At 37.6% G+C, this 12,974-nt stretch overlaps 2 protein-coding genes across 2 annotated transcripts in view; both read left to right on the top strand.

Moving 5' to 3' along the window:
* The window catches only part of LOC149571485 (uncharacterized), an 87,720-nt gene that overhangs the window by 17,666 nt on the left and 57,080 nt on the right, over nt 1-12,974 (top strand). The gene's annotated exons all lie outside the window — the stretch shown is intronic.
* The window catches only part of LOC149571486 (ribosomal protein L6 family protein), a 41,711-nt gene that overhangs the window by 17,681 nt on the left and 11,056 nt on the right, over nt 1-12,974 (top strand). The window lies entirely within an intron of this gene.

The raw sequence follows: 12,974 nt of genomic DNA, 5'->3' as shown, positions 1-12,974 counted from the left end.
TCACAACCTTCATGTTATTTATGTTGGCTTGAAGGAATCCAACCTCAGTTACAATAACATTAACACTTACCATCGACAAGTACAAATCAACATGGAATGAAGTCCTAATCTAAGTGAGAGATGCAAAGAACTGTGCAATATTCCAAAATGATCATATATATCCACCATAAAGACCAACAATCAATAGAGAATAATTTTGGTAGTATTTTGACAACTCTTCAACATAACTCCCTTACAAACGATGTGAGCAAGCCTTTATATAAGGGATCAATTACAATGAATGGACAAGATCAATTTGATATCAAGGGCCAAGATTAATCCACATAAAGCCCTAATTAGGGTTTCCATAACCATAGCTACAAATATTAAATGCCTGCCCAATTACAATTTGGCACCACCATGTAGGCCAATAGAAAAATTACATTGCTTTCCATGGACCAACGTGAAAATAGAATAAGCCTATCAAGAAAATGAGGTGCAATAATGAGTGGACCAATGGAAAATTACAATATTTTGTTGTCTAGTAAGAGTTTAGGTAGAAGCTTGTAGAAAGAAAAGATAAATTTATCAGTGTCCAACAAGAGACCCCAAGGGGTCTATGGGACTGAGAGTGTACAACCAAAGAAACAACAGGGTACAAGAACACCCAAAGGGTCTATGAGACTAAGATCGTACAACCAAAGAAACAACTAGCTACAAGAAAACTAAACAGGGACTGGGAAAGAGCAAGCAAGAAAATGAAATGGGTTTCAGTTTCAACTACAACCAGGGTATACAAACGACAGGCTTGGTCCTCTCTATCTATGTGGAGACCAGTTTGGATTCGAAGCCGGTGGTAGCCAACTCTAGAGGACCCGAGGTAGATACGTAAAGCATGGCACCAACATTGAGACAAGTAGCTAGGGCATACAATAATATTGTCTTAAATATCCAAGAAGTGCTCAGATGTAACCCCTCAGCTGGGTTACTCCAAGTCGTGGTGATGTACTGTTTGTAGATGTCAAGTTTGACATGCTTGTTCAACTCCTGTTGTGAAGGGAGGAGGCGAGCGGGAGCATCAACCAAGAGCTAGAAGGAAGGGAGGTGGTCAATATCGATCCCGATCGAGCTTAGCAAGTAGCCTGCGCATACCAACAATGAGCTCTAGAGGTGGGGTCAAAGTCCGCAACTGCAACAGAGGAACAATAAGCCAAGTAAGAGTATCTGTGCCAATCATTTGTGGAATCCACAAAGCCACAAAGACAGTGGAGAAACCAAACTAGGTCAAAATGACACTTGATCTATTAGAATAATGTTGTGAGGGAGGAGATGACATTTGATAAAGCGCCAGAGTTGCAGAGTCTGGATGCGCTCAATGAAGGTCCAATCAGAGTCAAGAAGAGAAGGCCCCCAAACCACAAAACCATAAAGAATTGTTGGTTTGACCAAGGAGTTCAGGAGGGACAACTTAGACAAAGTATCCTAGAAGTGATGCTTGAAGCACTGCCCCTCAAGCATAGCAAGGGAGCCCATCTCCTTACTAACTCTAGGCTGAATGGTGGGTCTCAAACTGAAGCGAGGTCCATAGAACTTGACCCTGAGGTACATGTAGGAAGAGGTAATCTCAATCTCCTGATCCTGAAAGTAAAAGTGTAGATGCGAGGTCTTTAAATAGTTGAAGACCATAACCCAAGTCTTGCCCAGGTTCATGGTAAGTCGTTGAAGGTCACAAAAGGAAGCGAAACCATCCATAAGCCTCCGAAGACTCTCTGGAAGATTGTAAGAACAAAAAGCAAATAATTGTAGCTAGGCTAGCATTTTCCATTTACTTCTGTTTAATGAAAGGAGTTACAAGAACTACTTTGCAAGAACAGAAAGCAATTTTCCTAATTACATACTTCTTATCCTTGCAATATTATGTAAAATGATGTGTATATGTTGAGAATGTTATCCTCATAGTGAATTGAAGCAAATCCAATAAGTATGTAATATATGTTACTATACATGATGAAAATCTAAATATGAAGTCAGATTTTATATATATCATCAACTTGTATATACTTATATTATCAAATGCCAACATTCAGATCAAATCATTAATAAGTATTGGTTGAGTTAGTAGCCTTATGCCGATCAAGAATGTTGTCGGCTATATAAAGTTTGAAACGTTGTGGCTTGGGACATAACCATGTAGAATCATGACTCTATGTGGCATGAGCCATGTAGGGTCATGGCTGTGTCCTTATATATATAAATGCCGTGTTGATGACTGAAAATTCATATCAATAAAAATGGAAATATAATCTCAGTTATAAATGCAATCTGCTGTATATATATACACATGTCACAAGTTCAGTCTGCTATATTACTTCAGTACAGTTCAAAAGGAAATCTGCACACATCAGGGAGTTATTGTTATCATAACAAGTGATACATATAGGAAGAAAAATAAATTAGAAACAGAGTTATACATTGCTCAATTATTATATTAATCTAAAGTTTAGTTTAGTCTGTCTCCACCAATAACGATCTTTAGATAATTTACATAGTATCAAAGCCAAATTGGTAGAGAGATTGCTAAACTAATTTCTTAAAATAAAAGTGACATCATGACAAACAATGTTAGAGTTGAGGATAGACTTGAAGGAGCAACAAACTTCTTATGGAAAATTCGAATCAAAACAATCCTTGAAGAATTGGAATTGGAATCATTCATTGAATCAGACATTTCAATACTTGAAGATGAGGCAGAAAAGGCCACTTGGAAAAGGCGATATAACAAAGCCAAGAAGATCATTGTTGATTCAGTAAAAGATCAATATTCTTCCTTCCATATCAAACCTCAAGATAAGATAAGATAAGATAATAATATTAATGTCCATGAAAAACCAACAAGGTTAATGGGACTGAGCATACAAATAGAAGAGCCAGCCAAAGCAAAAGCACCAAACGGTGATTGAGAAGAAACAAAAGCAAGAAACAAAACAAGAAAGAAGACAAGGTAAGGACTAAAGGTCCTTCCTTGTCACAAAGAAATTAGTAGTAGAGTGGTAAACCCATGAACGATCCATAGTCTTAGAATGCCGTGTAGAACTACTGTAGGACTGTCATTGCCTGGAGAGACTGGTGCAGTGTTTAATCGATCTGGAATGAGAAGTACTGGAAAGCCTTTTCAAACCCTATGGAGGAGACAAGGGAGAGAAAAAGGCAGTAATGAGCTGGTTTGAAGTACGCCCTTGAGGTATAAAAGACTGTAGGATATTCTGTCGAAGATGGGTGGCCTCCTGAAGATAAAGTGCAAGACACCGCTGATCAATATAGCTGAAGAACATCCAAAGAGAAGAACAGTCTTTGAGAAGGCAGTAAATTCTCCCTTTGATCTCATAGTAAAGAGGACGTTGAAAAATGAAGTGGATCTTAGTCTCAACCTCTGCCAAAGTACACAACTGACATATCCGATTAACCCGAACCATATGCTGATCAGTCAGAGCCCTAAGGCGGTGAGAACCAACTTTGAATGAGCCTAAAGAAAACCGTAAGGCATGATTTCAGCGCCAATAGAGATAAGCAGGGCGAACAATAATACCATCCTAAATCTCAAGAAAATGCTCAGCATAGAAGGCCATCCTAGGTCGTAGACCTCCCGGGGGATTACTCCAGGTAGTGGTAATGTACTGTCTGTAAATATCTTGTCTAACATGTTCGTTCAACTCTTGACATGAGGGGAGAAGATGAGCAGGAGCATCAAGTGAAAATTGGTAAGGAGGAAGACGATCTATCTCAATACCAATCGAACCCAACAAAGAGGTGGCCTGGGCGTACCAACAACGAGACCTAGTAGAGGTGTCAGATCTCATAATCTCAACAGAAGAACAATATGCTAGATGAGAGTATCTGTGCCGGACAACACCCGACTCCATAAAACCACGAAGCTGATGAAGAAACCAAATCAAGTCAAAGAAGGCGGCAAGTTTGAGAGGATGAGCTCCAAACTCAGCTAAGACAATGCTGTGAGGGGTGAGTTTGTGACATCTTATGATACGCCGTAACATCAACGTCTAAACCCGCTCTATAGAAGCCCAATCAGAAGCAATAAGAGAAGGCCCCCAAACCACCGAGCCATAGAGAACTGTCGAACGAACCAAGGAGTCCAAAGGGGACAACTTGGACAAAATATCCTGGAAATGATGCCTGAAGCACTGTCTTTCCAGCAAAGCCAGGGAACCCATGCCCTTACTAACTCTGGACTGAATAGCTGGTCTCAAGCTAAAGCGCTACCTTGAGGACTTCACACCGAGATACATGTAAGAGGAAGTAATCTCAACCTCCTAACCTTGAAAGAAGAAATGAAGATGAGAGGTCTTTAAACAGTTAAAGACTATAACCCTAATTTTAGACAAATTGACCACAAGCTGCCGCTGATCACAAAAAGAAGCCAAACCATCAAGGAGTCTTTGCAAGCTGTCGGGAGAAGAGGCCAAGAGAACCACATCATCAACAAAAAGGAGAATGGAGATCAAACCCTGATACCAATAGCACTCATCTCTTGGTTTAGAGGAGTTCACAAGGAAATCCTCCAACTCATCAATATTCAAACCAAACAGTGTAGGAGAAAGATGACAACCCTGCTTCACCCCAATCGTGCTTTGAATTGGAACATAAAAGCCCTTTGGAGTCTTGAGCCTATTGGTTACCCTCTCATAAAGCCTCATAATAGCAATTTGCAACATATCTGAGATCCTAATCTCACGAAGTCTTTGAAATAAGGCCAACCTAGGAACAAAATTGAAAGCCTTATGGAAGTCCACAAAACAACAATAGACCTTTTGAGAGCGGTGCCTAGCCTCCTCAATGATAGCTCGTAGCATAAATACATGATCCATAGTCTGATAGTTTGCCCGAAAACCAGCCTACCCTTTAGCTCTACAACTTCTTCTATCAAGCTCACTAGATAACATGGTGTTTAGAGCAGTGGCATAAAGTTTGGAAAAAGTATGTTTGATCATAATAGTTCTATAGTTACCTAGATCTGAAGCAGTCCTAGACTTGTGAATAGGGTAAACCTCATGTCTAGACCAGTCCAAACCACTCTATTAAAGAGTGTAGGAAGGTAAGATCCAAGAACCAAAGCACCAAGTTCGAAAAGTTCTGCTTGGAAACCCTCTTCATTTGCTGCTCTGTTGCATCTCAAAGATTTGATGGCCTTAATAATACTAGAGTAGGTGAATAAAATGGCAATATGGAAGTGGAGTGGAGCGAAGAGGTGGCTACCCAGGAATGTTGTAAATCGTAATGATATGGGAGGTCAGAGAGTGGTAGTTGAGAGTGGAGGATGAGGGGGAGCACCGAGGGAAAACGGTAGGCTAAAAGATCTGGGGAATCTGTATAAGCATGGAGCAAAGTGTTCTACACTGAAAAGAGGCAAAAGAACGTTTCTTGTGGCAAAGAAAACGGAGGTTGGAAAGGTGCAATGGGTGAAGGCAGGAGACTGAGTCTCAAAGGCGATGCGAACAGAACAATGGAAAACTTTGCAATCAGTATCAAACCATTTATTCATAGGACAAGTATTCTGACGCTTAGTTCTGAGAGAGGGAGGGGAACGGTGAGGAAGAGAAAGGAGAGCGAAATCCCAAATGGCAGAGGCAAGTGAATCAAACATGTCAGAGGCAGCAAGCGACTCACTAAAACTAGTAGGCGTTAGAAGTCTCCTAAGGTGGTAAGTAAAAAGCTCACCATTGCTCTCGGGGTAATGAAAGCGAGTAGGAAAGGAGACGGTATCAACCGAGCAGTGAGAAGTCTGGATTAAGGATACATTTGAGATCAACAAGGCAAGTAGATTGCTTACATTAAAAAATCAACTTATGAATATAAAAATGAATAAAGGAGAGTCAATCTCATCCTACTTTGGAAGAATTCATCCAAGTTGTTAGCAAACCGTCAATACCAGCTTTTGATCAACTTAAAAATGATTGCACCTTTGAAGAATGAAGACTAATTTCTAGAGGGATCATTTCAAATTAAGAGGGAGAAAATCAAGCGCTCTTCTCAGTCTCTAATAACAAAGGATAGAAGAGAAAATTCAAAGGAAAGAAAAATGATAAATGAAAAGGAAACAATAATTACAAAAGAAATGACTTCTCCAAAGTTCAATGTTACAAGTGTGAGAAATTCGAACATACCTTTAGAATTTGTTGAGAAAGGGAAAAAATTCTAGCCTCCTTAGCAGAAACAAAAAAGGAACAAAATCTATTATTCTACTCAGCTTTATCAAGTGAGATGAAATCCAACGAAAATGTGTAGATTATTGATAGTGGTGCATCTTGTCACATAATGGGATTCAAAGATAAGTTTGAAACTTTTGAAAATTCTCACTAAAGGAGTCACCATTGGAGATAACTCCACCTATCCAGTAAAAGGAATTGGGACCTGTTCTATACAACTAAGAACTGCGGTTACTCTAAAATTGAAAGATGTTCTTTTCATACCTAGCATAAAAAGGAATCTAGTATCCATCTCTGGACTTGCTGATGAAGGGTATCAAGTCACCTTTAATGAAGACAAAGTTTTGTATTGGCCTAAAAACAGTAACCTCAAGAATGCTATCACCATAGGGACTAGAGATGGAACCATATATAAACTATGTAACATTCAAAAGCAAGTCTTAAGTCACAAAGTAATAAATCCTAATGAAATTTGGCATAGAAGGCTCGGACATATTGGATTCAGTACGCTACCAAATATAGAAAAAATTACCACTAGAACACCTAACTTGAATTCAAACCATATAGGCATTTTTAAAGAATGTGTTCTACGAAAGAATGTAAAAAGACCTTTTCCTCCAAGCGAACACAAGTCTAAATCAGTTCTGGAACTAGTCCACACTGATTAATGTGGACCAATGCCAACACTTTCTCTAGGAGGATTCTCATACTACATAATCTTATATTGATGATTTTTCTAGGAAAACCTGGATCTACTTTCTAAAGGTCAAAGAATCAAATGAGGTTTGTATTGAAATATAAAGATTTCAAAGCAATTGTGGAAAATCAAACATCAAAAGAAATAAAAACTCTAAGATCAGACAATGGGGCTGAATATATCTCTGAACATTTCAAAGATTTTTGCACCTCTATTGGGATTAAGAGGGAGTATACTGTACCTTATAATCCTCAATAGAATGGGGTGACAGAAAGAAAAAATAGAACCATTGTTAAAGCAGCAAAAGCCATGCTTCATGATCAAAATTTACACTTCTCATTCTAGGCGGAGGCTACTAACAATGCTGCATATATTCAAAATAGATGCCCACACTCAATCCTAGAAAACTTAACTCCTAAAGAAGTCTTTACAGAAATTAAACTTGACCTAAGTCATCTTAGAATATTTGGTTGCATTGTTTACATTCACATACCTAAAGAGAAGAGAACCAAGTTAGAATCATCTGGGAAGAAAGGAATATTTGTTGGGTATATGAGAACTCCAAAGGGTATAGTCTATGTACTTGGGCAAAGATCAGTTGAAATCAGCAGAGATGTCAAATTTGAAGAAAACATTGCTTTAAAACTATCCTCAAGTATAGAAGATGGGCCCATCATAGAATTAGATGAAACTATGCAAACTGAAAATCAAAGGGAGAACATATCAGAAGAGAATGAACTATTGCCAAATACAAAAAATAGAGACAACTCTAATATTAAGAAAAGGCCATTATGGGAAAGGAAAATGATTGAAGAAAATAATGTTGAACAAGATGAAATCTCCAAGGAGAGCAAGAAAACGAGAAATAAATCTTGTTACACTGCACTAGTAACTGAGCTTACAAAATTTGAACCATCAACTGTTGAAGAAGCCCTATCTTGTCAAGCATGGAAAGATGCTATGGTCGAAGAGTATCAATCCATATTACAAAACGATGTTTGGGATATTGTACCTAGGCCAAAAGACAAATCAGTTGTTTCATCAAAGTGGTTATACAAAATCAAGTATGCTTCAGATGGTAGTATTGAAAAACTTAAAGCAAGATTTGTTTCTTGAGGTTTCTGTCAAAAAGTAGGTATTGATTATGAGGAAACATTTGCTCTAGTTGCTCGATACACTTCATTAAGGACAATTATTGCAATTGTAGCATCTAAAGGATGGAAGATACATCAAATGGATGTTAAGACTGCATTTTTAATTGTTGTCATTAATGAAGAAGTATGTATCGAACAACCTGAAGGTTTTTTTATAAAAGATAAGAATCTATATGTATGTAAATTAAAGAAAGCTCTTTATGGCCTCAAACAAGCACCACGAGCTTGGTATAAAAGGATAGATAACTACCTCTCCAAACTAGGATACTCAAAAAATGAAGCTGATCCTAACATATATTTCAAAATATCTAATGATGACATGTTAATACTTGTTTTATATGTTGATGAGTTATTAATAACAGGTGAAGATCATTTTAATTGAAAGATGCAAACAAGATCTTATAGCTGAGTTTGAATGAAGGATCTAGGTCTTCTACACTACTTTTTGGATCTAGAAGTATGTCAAAAGAAAGACCATATTCTCCTAAATCAAGAGAAGTACACCCTGGACATATTAACTAGATTTGGTATGATGGCTTGCAAACCTCTAGCAACTCTGATGGAAACAAATCTACACAAGCTAAAAGAAGAAGCTGTGAATTCAACATCTATTGATCGCACTCTTTACAAACAGATCATTCGATCACTTATGTATCTAGTAAACACTAGACCTGATATCTACTATGACACCAATGTTTTAAGTCATTTCACGTGTGAACCAAAGAGGATTCATTTGATGGCTGCTAAACCTATCTTGAGATATCTACGTGGTACTATTGGTCTTGGTTTGAAGTACAAAAATGTTGAGATTAAACTTGAAGGATATATTGATTTTGATTGGGCTGGTTGTTTCATAAATCACGAGAGTACTACAAGGTGTTGCTTCAGTCTTGGATCAGCAATGATATCTTGGTTCAGTAGAAAACAACCAACAGTTGCCTTGAGTTCCACTGAAGCTGAATGTATGGCAACCTCCATGGGAGCTTGCAAAGCAGTATGGCTGAGAAAGCTATTAATTTGGACTCTTTGGAAAGCAACTATATCCCACAGTAATTCATTGTGATAACCAAAGCTGCATCAAACTTTTTGCTAATCTTGTTTTCCACAATAGCTCAAAGCACATTGAGACTCCATACCATTACATAAGAGACATGGTTGACATAAATGTTATCAAGCTGATTTATATCAGCACTAATCAACAAAATGCTGATATTTTCACCAAGCCTCTTGCAAGGTTGAAAATAGAGTACTTCAAAGGTAAACTTGGTATGACAAATTTGTAAGTACATTTGTAATTTAATATATACATGAATAATTGAAAATTAGATTGTTTGCAAAATTGTGTTATGAAAGATGATGATCTATCATGTGTGAGGTCACTATTGTAGGGTGACAACATTATCAATAGTTGATCTATTTCCTAACACGAAAATGTGTTGGAGCAAAGTGTTATCATGGTTCTTCAGGCCGGATTTTGGCGGACACCTTGATAACCATCATGGTTCTTTGGGCTGGATTTTGCCGGACACCATGAAAATCAATTTGTAATGGTTCTTTGGGCCAGATCTTGCCAGAGACCATAACTTAATAGACCACACTTATGGTGGTGTTTAATCTTGTATCACATCCGCTTCAATTCCCTCATTGCTAAAGAGGGAGTGTTGAGAATGTTAGCCTCATAATGAATTGAAGTAAATCCGATAAGTACATATAATATATGTTAATATACATGTTGATGAAAATCTAAATATGAAAAGTCATATATATATCGTCAACTTGTATATACATATATTATCAATTGGCAACATTCAGATCAAATCATTAATAAGTATCGGTTGAGTTAATAGCCTTATGCTGATCAAGAATGCTGTTGGCTATATAAGCTTTGAAATGTTGTGGCTTGGGACACAATCGTGTAGAGTCATGACTCTACATGGCATGAGCCATGCAGGTTCATCCGCTTACATGGCCGTGTCCTTATATATATAAATGCCGTGTTGATGACTGAAGATTCATATTAATAAAAATGGAAATATAATCTCAGTTATAAATACAGTCTGCTGCATATATATATATATATATATATATATTAAAGTCACAAGTTCAGTCTGCTACATTACTTCAGTACAGTTCAAAAGGAAATCTGCACACATCTAGAAGGAGTTATTGTTATCAGAACAAGTGATACATATAGGAAGAAAAATAAATTAGAAACAGAGTTATACATTGCTCAGATTATTATATTTAATCTAAAGTTCAGTTTAGTCTGTCTCCACCAATAATGATTTTTAGATAATTTACAGTATAGAGGTTAAGTTGATAGAGTGGGTACAACATGAACAAGGTACCAATTCTCTGGCCTGAGTCACAAACTGGGGAAAGAAGCGTCATGGGGGTGTTCAACTACTCAACCATGGATCATGTTCAATCCCTCTAGGCTGCTTCGAGATCCAAAGCAGAACCGGAACTCTGCAAGAGATGGTGGATGATCAAGTAATCTGGAATCTGGTGTAGTCACACTTACATCGCAATTCGGTCACACCCTGTAGCCTATAGCCAGTTTAGTACAACACCTGTTGTGAATGTATGTAGTGACTCTATTCTGACATCCATTAGGCTTACCTTGGCCAAGGATTTCTTAATATATGGAGTCAACATCCCACCTTCCTGCTTGACCCTAGGTTAGGATATGCTCTCCTCAAGGTGATTAAAAGGGAATCTCTTATCATGGTCTCTTATGGTTCTCTGACCTCCTACAAGTTAATGTATTCCGAATTGGCTATACTGTGTGACATGACCGTCCTCTAGTGGTCTATAGGGAAAGAAGATGGATATCATAAGATTCTTGAGTTAGTCTGCACTATTGATACGTGCTGATCTCTAATCTTGCATTTCACAGCTCAAGGAGGATGTCTTACAGGGTTCAGATTTGAATGCCATTCTGCCAAATCGTTCACTGTCATTTTGACTGTTTGCTGTTTCTGGATTATTTGAGTCAAGTTATCAAGTGGAGCTTAGTAATATTCATGGTTATTATTTTGTACAAGTTCTGAAGCAGACAGTTACACACCTCACTTAACAGTCTCACCTATTCAGGTGCTACCAGTTTCTTTGCTATTATAACTTTTCTTGCTCCCTAAGATTACCACACAATGAACTATTCTCCTGATGGGGTAGGTGCATTGTTTGTTTTCTCTTCTTGTCTTTTGAAAAAAAGAGCCTTTAAAATAAAGTTCTATGGTTAATAATCAGCCAGTTCATAACTACTATAGTTTCATGGTTGCCAAACCCACTCTTGAACTTTTTTCTGCTATAGTTACAGTTATCTTGTCAGTATGTAGTTTTGATTTTCCCTAACACAAGAACGATGACAATCATGAACAAGTATTTGGTCTTTATAATATGATAACAGATTTTCCTTTCTTACTAGTACAGATTGGTATCTAATCTATAGCTACAGCTTCATCTGTAGAGACTTAGGATGAAAGAGTTTTATCGATTATTTTGTTGGCATTCTAATGTGCCTCCCATTCTAATCAGAATTAAGAGAAGAACTACTACTTGAAAACATTGGAAGCATGCTTATCCTCCCATACTTTACTTGCTGGATAAGGAAGAAAGCATTTACTAGGAAAGAATCGGTAGAGACAAATTAGACGATGATTTGTTGAAGGAAGAAATGAATGCATTGAGACCACACTTTGCACTGAATATTGACATTGCATTACTTGCCTGGTGTTTGAACGCAAGAGTCCTAAGTGATGAACAAGGCTGTTGCTGTAGCTACCCCCTTAGCAAGCTGCCTGAGCAGAAGCTCTCTCCGTAAGCTGGTCTTCTTCCTATGTTTATTGTTCCAAGATTTGGCATAACTGCTCCTTCCCATCGTGTGTTGGTGAAATGAGCAATTCCCCGGATTATAGACTACCGTTTTCTTCCCTTACAAACAAGTTGGAACCCCTAAAAGCTTGACCATCTGATGGTTTATGTGGCTCTATTCCTTGCCATTTCCATTTTGCTAGACTCTTCGACCAATTTGAGGTTTTTATGAAGCCATATGCTAATGTTTGTATACGAAATATTTTCTCGACTCCAACTGTATACATCCTAATAATTATCATGATTGGTCGGAATTATAAAGGAATGAAGAGTTGTCGAAAGTCTTAAGTGCAATGGTAGAGTTGGAGTTGATAAAGAGATTTTTAAGTGACCAAAAAGGAGAAGGGAACTTATCAAAAAGGAAAATAATTCCAAGATATGGTTGATGGTGAAATAAGGGTCTAACCAAGTTGGCGAAAGTTCGACATAGTTCTCTAATGTTTTCGCTATATTAGGACTTAGTCCAATTTAATAAGAATTACATTAAGTGAGAGTACTCATGATTGGAGGAGTCAAAATGAATAAAATAGGGTAGGCTACTAGTTGTTCCCCATGACTCTAAATTGATCAAAATATGTTTGAGATAATAATCGTCATTGATCAGAATAAAATGAAATGGTGGCTCCCTCAAGTTTAAGTCACCCTAGCCATCTAGGTGAAATTGTCAGATCATACCACTTCTAGGATTCAAAACTTGATCATCCCACATCCCCTTTCCCGGTGATGCCTTCTCTACCTTAGGGTTTGTTCTACGTTCTTCCTGCATTCAACCACACAAGTGGTTAAACCTTGATATCAAGTTATATGGAAATAAGACTTTTTATGTAATTATATTGCTCTATCAGTGAGCATTTTGCTATTATCGTCAATTTTGGTCCACATCATAACCAAGAGTTTTTCGATCATAATTAATATATACCACTTAAACTAATTGAGAGTTTTAGTTAGAGATATCATAAATTCCGAAATTGGAATCCGCCTAGGGCAAAGTCTACAAAAGCACAGTTAGTCCACATATACTGCCTAGGGCACAAAAGCTATACCACT

Source organism: Cupressus sempervirens, chromosome 2, assembly GCF_028749045.1.
Source record: "Cupressus sempervirens isolate cs-2001-9-10 chromosome 2, ASM2874904v1, whole genome shotgun sequence".
Taxonomy (NCBI): Eukaryota; Viridiplantae; Streptophyta; class Pinopsida; order Cupressales; family Cupressaceae; genus Cupressus; species Cupressus sempervirens.
Note: the sequence above shows the minus strand (reverse complement) of the source record. Positions and strands in the feature narration are given on the sequence as shown.